General features: G+C 34.2%; 1 protein-coding gene across 1 annotated transcript in view; it reads right to left on the bottom strand.

Moving 5' to 3' along the window:
* Positions 1-21,551, bottom strand: part of LOC140160188 (uncharacterized) — a 109,595-nt gene that overhangs the window by 13,330 nt on the left and 74,714 nt on the right. The window contains exon 14 of the mRNA XM_072183469.1: positions 1,584-1,624. The gene's annotated coding sequence lies outside the window, so the exon portion shown is untranslated. The remainder of the gene's footprint in view (positions 1-1,583; positions 1,625-21,551) is intronic.

Below are 21,551 nucleotides of genomic sequence, written 5' to 3'. Positions count from 1 at the left end.
TGAGATGTGTCTTGTGATTCTACGTATGCAGAACTATACGTACAGTGCAAAACAGTGCTTGGACATCGGGGACAGGTGTTTTTAAACAACAACCAGTCCCCGATTTCTAAACACTATTGTTGCAACGATAAGCGCACTTTGATTTATTGTGGAAAGATATTTAGTAATTAGTGATATCTAATATATATCCAGTTATTCCCGTGAGCCATGTGTAACAATTAAGTTTAATTTAATTAAAGTACTATTTATAATTACTGACAGCCTCCTAAATGAGGTAGAATATTTTAAGATTAAAATATGGCAATATCTGAATTAAACTTGAGTAAACAAATTGCAACTGAATACATTAATTACAACCTAAATTTACATCAAAAATGGAAATTGACTGTTTAAATAAATAAAGACATTGACAACTCCAAGGTTGCTTGCTCTCAATTAATTGCACAAACCTTTTCAACTTATTTGACATAACACTGTCTTGATCAAGCATTCATTTATTCTTTTGATTTTCATCATCATAAAGAACACAATACTAAATAAACACAGCAAAAACGTATAAATGAGATATAGATAAAAGCAAAATGTCTGATATGATTGCTGTATTAAGGGTAGACGAGGTATTGTTGGTTGCTGTATCCCTATTAAGGGTAGACGAGGTATTGTTGGTTGCTGTATCCCTATTAAGGGTAGACGAGGTATTGTTGGTCGAAGCAGCCAAAAAATCGATTTCATTATCTGAATCAATATATTATTGAAAAATAATGCTTTGCAAAAGTTTATTCTTTAAATCATATACTTTGAAAACTTGCTTGATTTATTGTTGTTAATGAATTATGTACGTTTTACAAAAGTGTTGTTGTTTCAATCCCCTTTACAACATAACTAAAGAACCACAGGACCTACAAAAGTATATCTGTGATATTTGAATTCTTCCACACATTCGCTATGAAATGATCAATGCAATTTTTGCCAAAGCTCACTACCATTCTATATAAAAGGTGAGTTTATGGTTTTGTTTTAGTTGTGACCTGTAGTGAATTTTGATTTTGATTTGGCTATTTTCGAACTACTTATCTACCCTAGCCTCTTCGTAGTGTAGAATTTCCCGTCTACATTATGTTTCCTTTAGCCCACCGTTTATTCGAAATTTCACTTGTTAGACACGGTTAAACTCTACTTCTAACTCTAACTCTAACTCTAACTCTAACTCTAACTCTAACTCTAACTCTAACTCTAACTCTAACTCTAACTCTAACTCAATAACTCTAACTCTAACTCTATTGCCCTAGCCCAATTGGGAGTTCGGTCTTTAACTCTAACTCTATTGCCCTAGCCCAATTGGGAGTTCGGGCTTTGTTATTCGTGGCGTGTCGAACAAATGAAATAAGTTTAATATCAATGAAGTTCAACTTTAATATCAATGATTATGTTTAAATCAATGATAAGCAATGAGATGACCTTTGGAGTTGCGAATCTTGTAAACTTATTCTCGTTGTAAAATGCACAGATCTTTAGGAAAATTCACAATTTTATGTGCATTTTGTAGATAGCGATCATCCTATTTATGAAAACAATATACTTACAGAGGTCGTAGGCGGAGAATCGGACGAGGTTTTTGATTGACCTGCAATGAATTGAAAAAATAAATTGGATTAAATAGAATTATATAGAAATATGCATTTTAACAATTTTAATGCCTTAAAATAAAATAACTAATAACCTGAAGAAATCAAGTCATTGATATGAATTAAAAATATTATTTTATTCTAGACAATTTTTTTCTAAATTGCGTCACTAAACTGTAGAATAGACTCTATTGACTAAACTCAACTGGAACGGTATAACAATTAAAATGGCAGACATGTTGGTTCTACGTTCTAAGTGACAGAGGGACATGTCTCTAGTTCGATTCCACAACTAATCATACCTATCACCTGGTTTACTGTATTATCATGTCAATTGCTCGATGGTACCTTACCGAGTGCAGAATTTTATTTTTAAATAAAATTCCGTGACGTAGTATTCGATAGGGTCCATAGCATATGGTGTAGAGAGTAAGTTGACATACATCATTTTGCAATTTGGTTAGTCTTTTGTTTACGACATCAATACTGTTGTTGTTATAGATATGGTATTGATGGAAATGGCGGCGGACGTAGGCATCAACAACAACAACCAAACAAAGGACAAGTCGGTCACAAAAAATAAACAGGCAAAAGCAAAAAAGAAACAAACAAACCACCAACCCCACCCTAAAAAAAACAACCATAAAAAAATAAAATAAAAAAACAACAACACCACGACAATGAATCAATAGTGAAGCTGATACAGAAGCTATAGATGTTTAAAACAATAGGTAATTCGTCAAATATAATGGCTATCTTGAATGGTTATGGTTCTTATTATTTACCTTCACACAATTCTAACAATGACCATTATAGAATATTCTCCACCCACGTGTATTTAAAAAATAAAGTCCGTTAAAGCCTGTATTACTAATGGCTTTTGATTGTTTGTATAACTGGTGACAAGGAGATACCATCAAAACATCACAGAAAGTAAGAACAACGTCAAGAATACTAGAGGCGACGCCTAAAGGCGATAACGATAAGGACAAACGTAAAAGGTATGGCTATAACAACATGTATGATAATACTCAGATACTCCATACGATGACGGTAATAGCTAAACCAGCTGCAAGAAAGATAATATATTAATTTAACCATTAATAATGTTATCATCAACAACCGACAGCATGTTGCAACTCATTTCAACGTTTGCAACAATTTACCAAGATATTGTCATGATTAAGATTTTGTAGAAGTTAGTGGGCAGAACATCAAAGATAACGAAAAGAAAAATAAAGTTTGCTGATATGGATATCAGCACAAGCTTTGGTATATTTGTATTCATGTGATCTGTCGACTCCTTGTATAAGATAACACAATACAATACAATACAATACAATACAATACAATACAATACAATACAATACAATACAAAGAGCATTTGCGCCATTTACAAAAGGCTCGGCCACGCGGGAGCTTCATGATGCTTGCTGAAATTCGAACCCATAAGCGGTCACTCAAATTTAAACGATAAGTTTAAGTGACCGCTTATGTGTTCGAATTTCAACCGGCCTAATCATGAAGCTCACGCGTGGCCGAGTGATGACTTTTTCTTCTTGCCTCCTTTATTCTCTGCGACGACGACACTGGTGAAATGTTTATTTTATTAATTTCCCGTCGACCATAGCACTGGCTTTCCATATTATCCGATTAATTTTGAAGAGAATTCTGTTATGTCCCCATATGAATAGTTTTCCTAGTCAAATTTGACAAGTTTCTATTCAAAAATGGGTAGCTATCCTGGATCATCTCCATGAGAATTTACTCTGGTTACACTGGGACAAAACTGGATATAGTATAGTTCCGAGTCCAGGCTAAATTTTACGAGAGCAAACGAACGACACTGCCGGGGATTGAACTCGTGCCCTCACGGACCAGATTCTAATACATTATCGATTCTTAACTGGAAATGGAAAGGCCAAGAAATTAAACAGCAGAATTGCATCCGATGATTAATGAGAAAAATATATTATCATCGATTTATTTATTACGTTCATAGACAATTAAATACATTCCCATATACACACCGCTTTGTAGTTTGACGATAAACAAGCATAATAAGTATTGCAATTACTTAACCCGGAGGTTGGGAATTGCATTATACCAGCTCCCTAATCGCAATAATGACTATAACAGTTAATATTGATTGATTGCAGTAAAAGCCTCTTTGGAGTAGCATTATTGGAAAACCGAAAGTAAAAAGACAATTTGCGACAACGTGTGCTGTTGTAGTTGTTTAATTCATATGTCACTATTAGGTATTGTACCCTTATTTGTGTATAAATTTAACTACTTGACAATCTTGTGTCTAACAACTAACATATGATCTATTTTGTATTTGGTTACGCAATTGGTATTCATTTGATCAGCATAGACAATCATAATAATGTTATTAAAAACCCTTTCGATTGTTTACAGTTGGAAATGATAAAAAGTTGACATCTGCTGCCATATGTGGTACACACATGTTGTTATCATCATTTATCAATCCAAAATGAATAATTTAAGTAATATTGCAGATAGATTTGATTTAATTACATCTCGAGAACAATCAACGCAATGCGGTTAATTCTTGACTTTTGTATTTCATGTGACAAAAACACAATAACGCTGGCTTCTTCATCGACAATCTTCCCTTTTCAAAGTCTGCCTAAAAATAGACGATTTTTGCGGTTAATTCTGTAGAAGGTCACTCTCAAGTCAGTCTAATGAAACAAAATGTTAAATCCACCAAAAGATCTGCCTAGTATACTAAGAATGGTCAATTAAACCAGAAAAACAAAAATCGATTACATGCAGTTATTCCTCTGCATGTATTTAAGATAATACAAATGTATTATTTCTCTTGTATAAATTGTTATTTTGCTGATATACAGAAACAATATGTCGTGACCAAATGGGTATTGATGAATTTATTCTAAATATATTAAATCTTCAAGTACAACATTGGTCACCATTCTTGAAACAGGATTAGTTCCTCCTAACATGAAATTTTGCATTATTCTAATTATAATATTGAATGTGCGTATACAGGGTTTGCCAATATAAATACCCGTTTGGTTGTTGCACTACCATTTACTACCAATTTATATTTGTTTACTTTATTCATTGGATTCGGTTCACTGGTTCTGAAAACAAAAGCCATGGTGTAATATGTGTTATAATTATGTAATTTTGTAACTTGTGTAAATTATACTTATGTAATAATAATAATTCCTCCCATTCAAAGTTTGCCATTGAACACACACTCATAGCAACATGGTCTCTATATTTTCCAACGAGATTATCAGAGAATGTTTTCAAAAATGTAATAATTATATTCCTGCGATTCAATTGTGAATTATCTATTTTGTTTTAAAAATTCAAATGTATATTCAAATGGTTAAGTTCATTCTATGAATAGGATGCTAATTTGATTTACTGAGGTGATGTAGCCTGCCACAATGGTGTGGGGAAGTCCCTAACAAATTATCTTAGCTTTATGTAAACGGCAGCTCCAAGGTCAAAACAGATTTTTCCTGGGGTCCGAGTTTCCTACGTTCCTATTAAACACATATGTGATGCGATCAAGCAAAATCAGTCGGAACTCGCAAATATTGATTTTGAGATATAGCCAAACAAAGGTAATATTTCCTTTTCTTTCCTATTGTTTTGGAAACTCTGTAATTGCTCATATCTTTGGAACTGGTTGTTCAAATGCAATGGAGTTTTCTGCAAAATGCAGCTTTGTAAATGATTTTTACTAATTTGTAAGAAACTGAAAATTTAATATTTCCGAGTTCCGACTGATTTTGCTTGATCGCATCACATATGTATTTGGCAGAAATAAACACATTCACTTGATGAGCAAGATTTCCGTATTCTGCCGCGTTGCATATTACAGACTTGACATTTAATATGGAATATTTTCCCGCAAAATTCCAAGACTGGTCTGGAAGGGGTTTGCATAAACCGCACGGGCTAAATATTAATTGGGGTGTCGGAGATGGTGTAAAATAATTGTTTGACAGAAAATGTGCTTTCCATTAGTTTACATTATGGCGCTCATAACGTAGTGAATTAGCCTGAAATGGCGGATTTAAGGAGACTGAATTTGATTTTGTGGGGGTAAAATTTGAGCAACTTTATTCTAATATTATCAAATTTATTGAGGTTTGAGGTGATATTCACTGAACCTAAATACCAATGAGCGTTCATCAGAACAGAAATGTACTTGTAATTTACAATTTCTGAAAGTGGGAGGAGCTTTAAAAATATTACTCTTAAAAGTGGTATGCACTCAAATATTTTGAATGCACCACTGGGGCCAACTGTTATAAACTTACTGTACACAAAGAAACATCGTGAGTTCATTGGACAACCAGGAATCCTAGCAGTTGTTTTTGTACCATAAGTTTATACCAATTGAACCCAGAGGGGTCATTCAAATTTTCCGAGTACGTACCATTTTTAAGAGCCATATAATAAGCTCCTCCCTTGTTCAAAAAAGTGGTACATTGCAAGTGTATTTCAGCTGTGGTTAATGCCAATTGCTGACGAAGTTTAGAAAAATATCACCTCAAACCCCTATAAACTTGATAATAACTGAACAATGTTGCATAAAATCTGACATTGTGTCCCCAACAAAGCTCAAATTCAGCCTCCCTAAATCCGCCATTTTGGGCAAATTCACTACATTATGAGCACCATAATCTAAACTTATGGAAAACACGTTTTCTATCAAACAATTATTTTACACCATCTCCCGACACACTCCAATTAATATATAAGAGATATACAAAGATATATTCAAACACTCGCGATGAATTTGATGATAATGTTTATCAATATAGCATAGATTTTTGCGTGAGAAATAGATGATGCCGCTTCAAACCACAATCTACATCAATTATATCACCACCTCTCGATGTCACACCTGTCATTTTCTAATGTTGCTTTACCATCCTTCATCATAATGTTGCTTTACCATCCTTCATCATAATGTTGTGCAAACAACAGTCCATATTCAGTCAATTTACACGAACTTGACATTTTACAATGCAAATAATGTGATATATGACACTCTTGGCAAAGACGTTGATGTACATTTTGTACGAGTTTGGTTTACTGAAATTTTGTAATAAGCAATAGCGAGTGTTTGTTGTTTTATGTTGTTACTGGATATACATAGCAGTTTGTGTCCGGGACAATGAGGGGAAAATGTTACAATGATTAAGTGATTTACGATGCTTCCACGTATAACCATTACCATGATTGTTGTATTGACTATCCATGTAATAAGCCTCTATTCTTGTGGTGTAAGTATTATCAGTACGACAGCAACTTCGTGACCTCTTTTGTTCGACAGAACATTTATACGGGTTGGTGAACACGGGTTACGTAACACAATGTTGAAATTTTAGCCGGCAAACACCTTTTATCAAAATAGCTCCAGAAATGGAAGACACGGGTCGTATTTTGCTCCATTTGTGTACCCTGACCTTAGATAAGATATCAAACATTTGTGTAAAGCAACAAATAACGCGTAAAAGTTGAATTAAATGGAAAATAAAGAAGCTCGAACATGTCCAAAGTAGCTCGGAAAATGAGAAAAATTGCATGTCATGAACACAAAAATGTTCATATCATCAAGCAAGAAAAAGCGCCGGAATCAAAAGTGGGTGTCATGTTATAGTATAACTAAAGTTAGCTTGCCTGAAAATTTCGTGAATTTTGGTTGGGGTATATTCATAGTCGTATATTGAACATGTTGAAATGTTTATCTTTGTGCGTGACTACTGTCACGCGATATATTGTACGGCCGATGTTTTTCCTGCAAAGAAACTTTCATTGTCAATCGTCCATTGTTGGTTATTTACCTTGAAAATAATACTCCCAACGTTCAAACAATTTTAAAGTCAGCATAAAGGTTTGTGTTACATTATTTGGACGGTGTTAATTCATTCCAGAAATAAAATACACGACTGAGCCACTGAGTGGGAATAACATTGCTATTATTGTCACCAAAGTTATCATATCTCTGGTATGGCTTAGTGGTAAATACATGCATTTGGAAGGTCGATCTTGGTTCGAACCCCGCTTGCACCTCTCTTTGATTTTAACTCACATTTTTAAATCCTATTTTTCATATTTTTAATAAAGCCATGATATACGATTTCGTGCAAATTTGAAGTTTTGTTATTCCAAAAATTATAACAATATTTATAATATTAGTAACTAACTGTCAGGAAGGTTTTCACGTTACATTTGAAGCAGAAGTAGCGAGATAAAAATGAAAGAAAACACTTTAAATATCTTGACCGCTTAACTGTGGTGTTCTATGGGGATTAGTCTTAATATACATCAACGTTAGTTGCTCTATATCTAGACAACGAACTTGGCTGATTCCAATTAGGTGTAATCCGAGGTGTAAGTTGGACATTGTGTACAAATTACAAATATACCAAAATATTAGGTTTGAAATTCGTGCATCTCATGATTTGATATGTATGCATAAAAGCTCATAAAATATGTTGCCGATAGGGGAGGGGTCTAGTCCAATTAAAAAATCGTGAAAATCTGTTTTGACGTTCCTTTATTTGATAGGCCTATATATATTCTTGAACTTTTAAAAATTACTTAAGTTTGACTTGCTTTATTTGATTATTTCATATTGAAAGCTACTGACCCTAAATGTATTTTTTTTAAAGATATGAACTCGAATGTAGGATTAGGCCTAAACATGAACAAGAAATAAATCATAAAAAAGTGGGCCTTTAATCTGACATTTAATTAGGCCTTTATTATAAAAGACAAAAGGGAGAGGAAAAAAGAAAAGAAAAACGAACAGAAAAATTCCACATCATCGATAAGATTACATGGGAATCGAACTCTCAACCTTCTGCACTGCACACCTCCGCTCTGTCCACTTAGCCATCGCATCTTGTTCTGGCAAATGGTATTATTTTGCCATCTTATTTCTCGTTCAAGATGTTCAAGGATCTCGCTCAACAACAATCTTTTCAAAACTGCTTGTACTTCAGTTAAATGAGATGATATTACCTTCTTTGACGACTACAATATTTTGATATACAATAGAGTATTTTGCATTTATAAAATATATAACAATATACGTTTTTAATTGCTATATTAATCAATATAACATGTATAATAGACAGCGCCGGCTGGGATCCATTTCGTGAAGCATCGTGACACTTGCAACGTGCGCTTACGACACGATGGCTCAAAGAACGCAACTTTTCAACCTGCGACTAGGTTGTTCCACCGCTCATTTTCGCTGAAATTTTAATACAAGCTCTGGTTAATTAATGTTTATCATAACAGAAAAGCATTAGACCGGCGTTTCCTCAAAGCTGTAGATATAACCATTTTAGTGATCGTGACATGCATTTTCTTTCATTTTTTAGGCTACTTCGCGCACCAAAAGCATTAATTTTTTCCACAATAATTCAACTTTTACACGTTATTCTTTACCTTATACTCATGTTTCATATCTTATCTATGGGCTCAATATGGAAATGAAGGGAGAAACAACTCGTGTCTTCCATTTGTTTGATGTTTTCTGAAAAACCGTATTTGCCACCCGATTTTCAACATTGCGTTACGTAACAGCAGAGGTCACGCCGGTAAAAATTACCGGAAGTGAGCCAAGTTGCTGTCGTACTGTTATATTTGATGTAAATGTACTCCATCAAATATAAAACTTGTAATTGTATAGCTAATCTACACTTGAAAGCAAGAAGGTCGCATAAGCACTAACAACATGAACTAACGTCTGACATTCACGCGTCGAGTTTAAAAACATCCTAGTAACATACAACGTCGTAATTCAGTTTAATGACCAATTGTTCTATTACCATGATTTAACGTGGGGAAAAAGTAATTATAAGGTCTTAACGATTCTCGGGGTTTTTCAACAGTTTCTTTTTAATTTACAAAGATATAAATAAAAGTACCCTAAACTTAAATGTCCATTTTGTCATATATCTAACACGGGGAACCCCCGGGGGAACCCCACTAAAAGTTAGAAAGCTACACTCTATTGATAATAAAGCTTACAGAAATCTTTGATCCCGTCGTCCGAATATTCAATATACTGTACAATATGTGAATCAAAATTAATCAGTTTTCATTTGTCTTGTGCACATACTTGTGCTGTCTTGTGGTGGAATTCTATGTTATTATCCATCCATTGCGTAGTCAGTGTAACCTTCACTTGTGTTATTGAAACCGTTAATGGCCCTGATAAAGTTATATTAGAATATCAGATAGTCTCCTAATGTTGCAGCAAATCATCTCATTTAATCTGGGTAATAAACACAATTACACGTGTATCAGACTTTCCCATGATGCACTGCTCAAATTAATGATTTTGTCTTATTATTACATGGTGATTAAAAAAACTATTCATTGGACACACTAATAGCGTATACACACCCGTAGACTAATTCCAATCAGCCGTCTACACTTCGCATGTACTGTGTATGCTTCGTAGTGACGACTGATTATCTTACAGCCAATATCATGACGGACTTCTGAAAACTATTCAATGCGACTTCAGTTGTGCGCCGTAGCGCGACTGACTAGCGGCGCCCGCGTGCCGCGTCGCTGTACCGCGCCGCTGTGACAAGATCGCGCTCTGAACTTCTAAAAACAACAAACTCGGTCAACAGGTCAATTTGGACACAACTGCGCATGCTCTATGCCACAGGAATCCTGTTGCAAAATCCGTCACTTTTTTTCCACGTAGTTTTCTCAGTCGCCAATCCAGACGGTTGACGACTGATGGCAGCAGTCTATACACACCCGTAAACAACATATGATCCATATCAAAAAATGTAAATGATTTTTTGTTTTAGGCAGAATTCCCGTTCAAGAAAATACAGGTCAATACGCATTTATTTACACTTTCGCTAGGATCAAAGTCCTTGAAGTCTTACCACCCGTACCAATTGATATAATTTAGTTGAATATAAATACATGAAATACCTTAATATATCTTGCTACGTTTTTCGCAACAATGGATCAGTGTTTTTAATAACACAGTAATGAATTTTCACTAAGAATTATGGCATACATCTACTTCTGTAGATAACATTATATTAATGTTATCAACATTTCGGAACATAGCAATACCTATTCAACCTTCAGAATGTCTTCCAAATGCAGAAACGTGGCTCCAGTTACATAGCTTAATTTAAGCCTTTTAAATCTAAGTAAATTCGTGTGGGCGTTATTTGGGAATTAAACCATGACGTGACTACCAACCCCCTTAATTTATGTCATAATGTAGACGAATACGCAATAGCAAAGAAGTTTGGTAATGTGATCTCAAAACTGTCAATAATGGTGATGTCAAATGCGCCATATTGATCAATTCAAGCTTCTCTTTAAAGTCTTACTTAATACAGCAGTAAAAACACTAAAGGTTTATTTTATATAGCTTTGACAAAGCTCCAAATTTCGTTTTTTACCAATCAATTTTAAAGATGTAGATTGTTCCTTTATCTGTAAAAGGAAATTTAAATTATATGAAAAGTTACAAAGCCACAAAATCAATCGTGTATCTACAATTTCTGCCAATTTCTTTGAGTTAAAACAAATTATTTTAGATTATAATCAAAAATACAATTATACTCTTTAAAAAGAGCTTGAACATAGACCCTGGAAATTCCAGGGTCTATGGCTTGAACCATTGTAGTCATAATTTATGTTATCTACTCTACACCCAGCGACATGAACAACAGGTTGTATCGAGCAAACCAATCTTCATTAGCCAATAACCTCGGGCTTTATTCCCAATTTACATCCAGCTTCGTATTAAACATACATTGAATATAGCGTGCTGGAAGTCATGGTTGAGAAATATATACTGCATTAAGTATCTTGTGGTAAGAAGCTAATCAGGAACTGACCGTGGACAGAACGTATTCTTATTAAATAATTTAAACTCCTCACGTATACGAGGGAGTGTGTGGAGATTTTTGTGTGTAATGTAGTACATACTGCAGTTACTGTCCGTTTTCCTATACATAATACACAGTGCTCTTTCCCATTGACGCGTGACCTCTACAAATAGCCTACGTTAAAAGAATGGGGATATGCCTAGTTAACGTCGCTGTGTGAAAATAACCGGCCAATATTAAAAGTACTCTTCTAAAGTTCTAGAAAATATAGTTTTGTAACATGTCCTAAATTTTTAGCTAATTTAGATGTTTGGAAATATTCGTACTTTGGTGTTTTAGTTAATGTTATAGGTAATAGTACATTGCCTAGTTAACGTCGCTGTGTGAAAAATAACCGGCCAATATTAAAAGTACTCTTCTAAAATTCTAGACAATATAGTTTTGTAACATGTCCTAAATTTTTAGCTAATTTAGATGTTTGGAAATATTCGTACTTTGGTGTTTTAGGAATGATATGTAAACGACAGATAACACCAAAAAATATGAAGAAATTATTTCCAAACCGTGTTAAGTCTGCAAACCACCATGTTTCTCATTTTCAAGAACGCTGGTTAACAATAAGCAGAGTTTTGTCTCATTCCGTAAACAAAAGCCCACACAGAATTGTTCTCTAGCGCTCGCTTTATAATCGTTCACCCAACTGAAACTATAATCCCAGCCATTGCTCCATTGTACGTGTAAAAGCAGAAACATATGATGTGTGTATTTAACCAGAGAAGATATGATTTAATCAGTTGAGCTGCTTTCAATGAGTGTTATCTTGGTTTAATAGCTTTTAATGGGGTTTAAGTCCTGCAAAGGTCGAATTGAATTCTACTGTAGACATGACTGCATCATGATGTGTGCGAAACAAGTATGTACAGCTATCTCACAACTATTTCATCAAAATAAGTTGTAATCGGAGCGGGGGGGGGGGGGGCATTTCTGTCATGGCGAGCTCCAAACTGGAAATCGCACTATAGCCTCACGATTGTTTGCACTGTATGTGTTGGGAGGCATTTTGAATGGCTTACCTTAAACTGGAAGACACACTATAACCTCATGTTTATTTGTACTGTATGTGTGTTGGGAGGCATTTTGAATGGCTGACTTTAAACTGGAAAACACACTATAACCTCATGTTTATTTGTACTGTATGTGTGTTGGGAGGCATTTTGAATGGCTGACCTTAAACTGGAAATCGCACTATAGTCTCACGTTTGTTTGTACTGTGAGTGTGTTGGGAGGCATTTTGAATGGCATACCTTAAACTGGAAAACGTACTATAGCCTTACGTTTGTTTGTACTGTATGTGTGTTGGGAGGCATTTTGAATGGCTGACCTTAAACTGGAAAACGCACTATAGTCTCACGTTTGTTTGTACTGTATGTGTGTTGGGAGACTTTTTGAATGGCTGACCTTAAACTGGAAAACGGACTATAGCCTCACGATTGTTTGTACTGTATGTGTGTTGGGAGGCATTTTGAATGGCTGACTTTAAACTGGTAAACGGACTTTAGCCTCACGTTTATATGAATGTGAATGGCTGACTTTAAACTGGGAAACGCGTGTCTGTTGGGAGGCATTTTGAATGGCTAACCTTAAACTGGAAAACGGACGATAGCCTCACGTTTGTTTGCACTGTATGTGTGTTGGGGGGCATTTTGAATGGCTGACCTTAAACTGGAAAACGGACGATAGCCTCACGTTTGTTTGCACTGTATGTGTGTTGGGAGGCATTTTGAATGGCTGACTTTAAACTGGAAAACGGACTTTAGCCTCACGTTTATATGAATGTGAATTCGCTACTTGCACGGTTCCGCCATTATGCACTATGTGCGGGGAGAGCCTCGAACTGGCAGCATACATGAAAGGAAGAATTATGTAACCTTACACAGAACGTTATGACTAGTTCAATTCCCATTCATGTATGCTGCCAGTTCGAGTGCAAGTAGCGAATGGCTGACTTTAAACTGGGAAACGCGTGTCTGTTGGGAGGCATTTTGAATGGCTTACCTTAAACTGGAAAACGGACGATAGCCTCACGTTTGTTTGCACTGTATGTGTGTTGGGGGGCATTTTGAATGGCTGACCTTAAACTGGAAAACGGACGATAGCCTCACGTTTGTTCGTAGCGGGTGTGTGTGCTGGGAGGCACTTTGGATGGCTGACCCAAATGCACTATAACCTCACGTTTGTTCTTGTGAATGTATATTGGGGTGTGCTTGTATTTGGGGGATGAGTGGGAAGGTTTGTGGGTGTATTATACATTTCTTGTTGTTGTTTCTGTTGTTGTTGTTTTCGATGAATTGGGTGTACAGGGTGTCTCAACAAGGTATTATAGCCACGGATAGTACACTATCGCGCCCCTTTGATCCATCATGTATACCGCCTGAATAAATAATAGCCTACCATTATCATGAGGCCCAACTTCACAAAGGATCGCAAGTACCAAAGCTGAATAGAAATGTCTTGTCAACATGTGTCTCGAACTAAAAATTGAATATGCCGCGTATTATCAATCTATCATGCATGACTATTAGTATTTCTATCCCCACATTAGCCTTCAAACGGTATAGATGATTACAGTTGTTGTCGGCTATAATAAATTAATGGGAAGAAAATCTCACATATTGAAGAACCTGTCGTTCTTCTATAAAACGATGCAAAATTATCAAAATCCGTTCACATGTCACTGATGTTTGGGATTGTACAAATAGACACATTTAAAATGAAGTCAAGTAACAATGTTGCTGGGTAGGAGTTCAAAATCAATCAATCAATCAATTAATCAATCAATCAATCAATCAATCAATCAACCAACCAATCAATCAATCAATCAATCAATCAATCAACCAATGAATGAATGAATGAATGAATGAATAAATGAATGAATGAATGAATGAATGAATGAATGAATGAATGAATGAATGAATGAATGAATTAATTAATTAATTGATTAATTAATTAATTAATTAATTAATCAATCAATCAATTTCAAGGACCTGTTTTTATTGATCCACCCTGTATAGTGGGGTTCCCAGTAAACGGTAAAGACAAAGTGACGTTTAAATCTATGGTACATGGTATTTATGGTATATTTTGCGGAATTAAATCCCTGGAAATTAAGAGAAATCTCTTGAGAAATAACGAACATCGTTGAAGACCTTCTGAATGCTCTAACACTGACATATTTACTCACGTAACATAACACTTCCCGCATTAAAGTGAATTACAACCAGGACATGGCGTTTTTAAAACTCGACGCTTGATGTCGAGCGTTTGTTAGTGATTTCCATGCTATGACGATGCACTTATAATAAATGAGGTAAAAGTTTCATATTTGATGGAGCTATATAACATCACAAGAATAGAGCCTTATCACATGGCGAGTCAATACAATGGTTATACGGGAAAGCATCACAAATCACTTATCATTGTAGCATGTTTTCATCATTGCCCCGTACGCGTATTATGCACCATAAACCTTAACCCTACAGGTCGGCCCATTATGCTTGCTGAAAAAATAAAGCGTCACGGATACAAACTGCAATGTAAAACAATATAAACCAACAAACAATTGATATATTGCTTATTGTAACATTTGAGTAACTCAACAGTAAATGTACATCAACGTCTTTGGCAAGAGTATCATATAACACGTATTTGCATTGTAAAATGTCACGTTCGTGTAAATTGACTGAATATATAAACGTACTGCTGTTTGAACGACATTATGAGGAAAGATGGTAAAGTAACTTTAGAAAATGACAGGTGTGTTGAAAGGTAGTGATATATGTGGTATATTTTGATGTATATTGAGGTTTGAAGCGGTATCATCTATTTCGCAGGCAAAATGTTATGCTATATTGATAAACATCATCAAATTCATCACGTTTGTTTGAATATATTTTTGTTGTATATGAGCTATTTATTAATATGTAACACATACTTTAAGTCAGACTACGGAAACCTTGCTCATCAAGTGAATATGTTTATTTTTGCCATATTTAATACAGGCCTAAGTGTGTCTAATAGGAACGTAGGAAGCTCGGACCCCGGGAAAAGTCTGATTTGACCTTGAAGCTGCCGTTTACATAAACAGTGAACGAACCACAGCGTTTTATACAAGCTAAGAGAATTGATTAGGTACTTCCCACACCATTGTGGCAGGTTACATCACCTCAGTAAATCAAATTAGCATCCAATTCACAGAAGAAACTGAACAATTCACAATTGGATCGCGAGAATATAATGATCACACTTTGGGAATTGTTTGAAAAAAAATGGACTATTATTGAACATTCATTAATCGTGCCATAAGTGTTAAATGGCAATGTTATTACCATGGCAATGGTACCGTATTACATCATTTGTTAATGTATTTTGATTAAATCACTCCCATTCAATCGTGAGTATCTCAATTGCATTATGTATTGATGTATGTTTCTGCATTACAGACTTGACATGAAGTAGGGTATATTTCTTCACGAAGTGCTAAGACTAAACTAGAAGTTGTCCGCATACACCGCACGGGCTAAATATTAATTGGGAGTGTGTCGAGAGATGGTATGAAACAATTGTTCGATGGAAAATGTGCTTTCCATGAGTTTACATTAAGGTGCTCATTTACCCAAAATGGCAGATTTAGGGCGGCTTAATTTGAACTTTGAGGAGGACACAATTTCAGACTTAATGAAACATTGTTCTGTTATTATCAAATTTAATGGGGTTTGAGGTGATATTTCCTAAACTTCGTCTGCAATTGGAAGTTCGTTAAATCTGAAATGCACTTGTAATATACCAATTTTTTGAAAATGGGAAGAGCTTAAAAAATATGGCTCTTAAAAGTGTTATAAACTTACAAAACAAAAACAACTGCGTGCATTCCAGGTTCTCCAATGAACTAACGCTGTTTCTTTGTGTGCATTAGGGTTTATAACAATTGGCCGCAGGGGGAAATTTAGACATTCTAAGTACATACCACTTTTAAGGGCCATTTTTCAAAAGCTCCTTTCACTTTCAAAACTGGTATATTACAAATGCATTTTAGTTCTGACCAACACTTATCGTTATTTAGGTTCAATAAATAACATCTCAAACTTCAATAAATTTGAAAATATCAGAAGAAACCCAGCAAACACAAAAACGTTTTTAAAACGTTTTAAATAAGTTATATTTTGGCTTTTGGTTTAGGTAAAACGTTTTAATAACATTAAAATGTCGGGTTATATAAAGGTCATGAAAACGTTTTAAAACGTTTTGTATGAAAACACACTACAACAATATTTCTAAAATGTTTTCAAAAATGTTATTGTAAACTATTTTTGCAAACATTTTTGCCAAATATTTTGTCAACACTTAAATTAACATTATGTTAAAATATTTGCCCCCAGCAAATACAGAAATGTTCTTTAAATGTTTTCTTCAAAACGTTTTAATAACATTTAAATATCGGGTTATATAAAGGTCATAAAAACGTATATAAAACGTTATTGCAAATATTTTGGGCAAACATTTTTTCGCAAAATATTTTTTCAACCCAAAAATAACATTCTGTTTAGAATGTTTTGTATCAGGTTTTCAAAAATATTTTTGGAATGTTATTAAAACGTTTTTATACCCTTTATATAACCCGACATTTAAACGTTTTCTGTAAAACATTTTGTGTTTGATGGGCAGTATATTATCAACAAATGTTTTTCAATGTCATGAAAACGTTTTATACCCTTAATATACCCTTTATATAACCCGACATTTAAACGTTTTCTGACAACATTTTATAACCTTTTGCGAATGATGTTGAAAACGTTTTGTGTTTGCTGGGAAGTTGCCCAAATTCCGAAATCCCCCCCCCACACATTACTCTAACGCCTTTAAAACCACCAGAAAGGCATCCCAATCGGTAGTTCACAAATCGGCCATTACCAACAACGTAGTAGACAACAATCACGTCATCAATTGGGAGGAGGCTAGAATCGTAGGTAAAGAGAGTGATAGATATAAGAGATGGATAAAGGAGGCGATCACCATCAGAAAACGGGGAAAACCATGAACAGAGACGAGGGGCAATACAACTTGGGTCACGTCTTTGACGATCTGAAAGCTGAAGAAAAATCAACTGGCAACTCGGTTACTAAGCAGCAAAAATCATCTGCTGTACACAGATCGTCACTGCAACAATAGCATCGATAATGGAAACTGTGAGTTGCCGAAACGTCTGCAAGTAAGTGGAAATATTTGGACTAGTTGTATGAAATTACAAATATCAATGAACATACAATATTACATGCATACGAAATTATATATGATGTTTTCATGGCAACGGTACAGGTCTTAATACGAGCTGGAGTTGGGCCAGTACCAGTTCCGTAAGCAGATGTGTTATAAATAGGTACAGAAATCCATTAATTGCACAAGTAGAAGCATGCAATATGTTAGCAAGAAAGTTTATTGTAGTGAAAAGCAGATTTCATGGATGAACAAAATTCTCTTTAACCCAATATTTGTGGAAGAAGTGCCCAACTCCATGGAGTTGGGCCTTTCTTCCATGAAAACCATGATTAAGGGTACATGGAAAACTATTTAGAGCGAGGATTTTGGCTCATCTTTCACACACAAGGAAGAACAGTCTGCTGGCAATAAAATGATGGGTCTAACTCATTTTTGTAAAAAATTGGAGTTGGGCCCTTCTTCCACTCAGGTATTCAATTGTTCCTGTGCAAAGATTGGTGAATAAATATCTTTAAATGCATGCTTGAACCATATTTTATACTTTGTTCTCAAAATTACAATTTTTTTTTTATCGTAGCAGGCGATATACTGTACAAATAGTCATGATAAAATTACACCGTAGTCTCCCTAATGTTTCAGCAAATCATCTCATTAAACCTGGGCATTAAACACAATTACAATTTTAATCAATTTTAAAGATGTAGATTGTTCTTTTACCCGTAAAAGGAAATTTAGATTATATGAAAAGTTACAAAGCCATAAAATTAATCGTGTATGCATTAGGAGCTTTTCATGTATACATTTGTCAAGGTTGAATCCATGCATGTTAAAACATCGTGGCTGACATAAGAACATCAATTTCTTTCTCAAAATTAGTATACCAGCTCCCTTTAACACACCTTTAACATTTTCAATGCTTTTTCATACAATAACACATAAATATTAATCACTTTTTGTTGTTATAAGGCACTGTAATTTGTGTTAAAACTTATTCTCTAAATTCTACAAGCTCACAAATCAATTTCGGTTATAAACAGTGTCCTATTTTACATGTACACATTGTTCTTTAGCAAAGATTCTCAATATGCATTCACGTCCATGTTTCGCTCAGGTCACGTTTTGTGAATTATTTGGTCAATGAAGAAGCTCGCAAAATTAGATTATGAAATGAATTTTCCAAAAATATCTGCAAATATGCGATTTTTTAAAAACATCAAACTGAAATTGTTAAAAGTGTTTTACAAATAAAATTGAATTGTTCTTGCAACATTTGCCTGTTTACTTTATTAATGTCATTATTCTGTTTTTCATTCAAAATCATTTTACATTATTCTAAATAAGGAACGTACCTTTTGTAATATAAAGGCTCTGTTACTTTTGAAATATCCGTATCTACAATTTCTACTAATTTCTTGAGTTAAAACAAATTATTTTAGATTATAATCAAAAATACAATTATACTCATTAAAAGGAGCTTGGACCATTGTAGTCATAATTTATGTTATCTACTCTATACCCATTAAGTCTTACTTAATACAGCAGTAAAAACACTAAAGTATTCTTTTATAGCTTTAACAAAACTCCTAATTTCGTTTTTTACCAATCAATTTAAAATATGTAGCATTGCTCCTTTATCTGTAAAAGAAAATTGAAACTATATGAAAACTTACAAAGCCACCAAATCAATCGTGTATGCATTTGTAGCTTTTCATGTATACATTTGTCAAGGTTTAATCCATGCATGGTAAAACATCGAGAAAATCAATTTCTTTCTCAAAACTCTCATAAGTGCAGACACACCTTAACATTCTCAATGTTTTTTTCATTATAACACATAAATATTAATAATTTTTGTTGTTATAAGGCACTGTAATTTGTGTTAAAACAAAGTTATACCTTCTCTAAATTCTACAAGTTTACAAATCAACCTTTTCGGTTATCTTCAAACAGTGCCCTATTTTACATGTACACACTGTTCTTTAGCAAAGATTCTCTACGTTATGCATTCACATTCCATGTTTCGCTCAGGACACGTTTTGTGAATTGGTCAATAAAGAAACTCGCAAAATTAGATTATGAAACGAGTTTTCCAAAAATATCTGCAAATATGCGATTTTTCAAAATATCAAACTGAAATTGTTAAAATTGTTTTACAAATAAAATTGAATTTTTCTTCCAACGTTTGCATGTTTACTTCATCAATGTCATTATTTTGTTTTTCATTCAGAAATTATTTTACATTATTCTAAATACGTACCTTATTATTGAGGCTCTATTACTTTTGAAAAGTACGTATTTTTAATTTGTACAATTTCTACCAATTTCATTAGTTGAAACAAATGATTTTGTATTAGAATCAAAAATACAATTATTATACTCTTTAAAAAGAGCTTGAACCATTGTAGTCATAATTTATGTTATATACTCAGCGACATGAACAACAGGTTGTATCGAGCAAACCAATATTCATTAGCAAATAACCTCGGGCTTTATTCCCAATTTAAATACAGCTTCGTATTAAACATAGATTGCAACATTGCATACACTGTTATATACTGCATTTGCAAGTATAAGTATCTTGTGGTAAGAAGCTAATCAGAAACTGACCGTGGACAGTACGTATTCTTATTAAATAATTTAAACTCCTCACGTATACGAGGGAGTGTGTGGTGGATGTTTGTGTGTAATGTAGTATGTGTGCGAAAAATAATATGTACAGCTGTACCACATCTCACAATGATTTCATCAAAATAAGTTGTAATCGGGATCAACGACAGCTTGTTTTTAAGCTTTATTACCAATAGAGTAGCGCTTTCAAACTTTTTATAGTCAAACTATTGAGCTAATTAGTAAGTTGATGAAGTGTATGGGTAGGTGGGTGTGCGTTTTTTTGGGGGTGTATGTGTGAATTAATGCTGCGTGTGAGAGAAAATAAACGTTTGCCGTTCTTAATCTTAATCGATATAAACGAGATAAAATATGGTAAAACTATATTGTCTTGTCATTTGAAAAAAATACATATAGGTTAGGAAGTTGGAAAACGCCATTAATTCATCATATGAAAAGACACAAACACACAGCTATCATAACTGCTGTCTTGTTTCGACGTTTATTTATCCGGTTTTTTTTCACAGATTTTCAGAATGGCTCCCATTTCAAACGCAGGCGTAATGACAATTTCCATCCACGTGATGCACAGGATGTTATTTGAAATTGATCCTGTTCAAGATATTGCACATCTTTATTTCTTTACTTCAAACCTCAAGTTTGGATGATTAAATGAAAATGCAGCTCGAGTTGTTATTTCGTTGCATACAGACGGGTTGAAATCGTATAGTCTTCCTAGTGAATACTGCAGTGGTAATTGAAGCTGCGTCTATACGTGTTCAAAAATGAAGTGTCGTTATTTTCATATTGCATACCAATCCAATCAGGTCCTGTTGTATATTTCCTATTTTAACGTGTAATATTTGAATGGTGGGCGGTTATTTAGTGCTGTGTTCAATGTATAATGAGCCCAAAAGGAGAGAATAGCCCAAATTTGTCACTTTTGAAATGCTCTCTTTTCCCATTCAATTCGGTAGTCGCATCTTGCCAAATGAGGTATCAAAATATCAATATAAACTAATAATTACTTTATATGGTACTTAATGTTTAGCAAAAGATATTGCTTTTGTTTTTTAAAAGTATTCTGATACATTTCGTGCGCAGTATAGTATATATCTTTAATTCCGACTTTTATTAT

Source organism: Amphiura filiformis, chromosome 1 (assembly GCF_039555335.1).
Source record: "Amphiura filiformis chromosome 1, Afil_fr2py, whole genome shotgun sequence".
In the NCBI taxonomy this organism is placed as follows: Eukaryota; Metazoa; Echinodermata; class Ophiuroidea; order Amphilepidida; family Amphiuridae; genus Amphiura; species Amphiura filiformis.
This window is presented reverse-complemented; position numbering and strand designations above follow the sequence as displayed.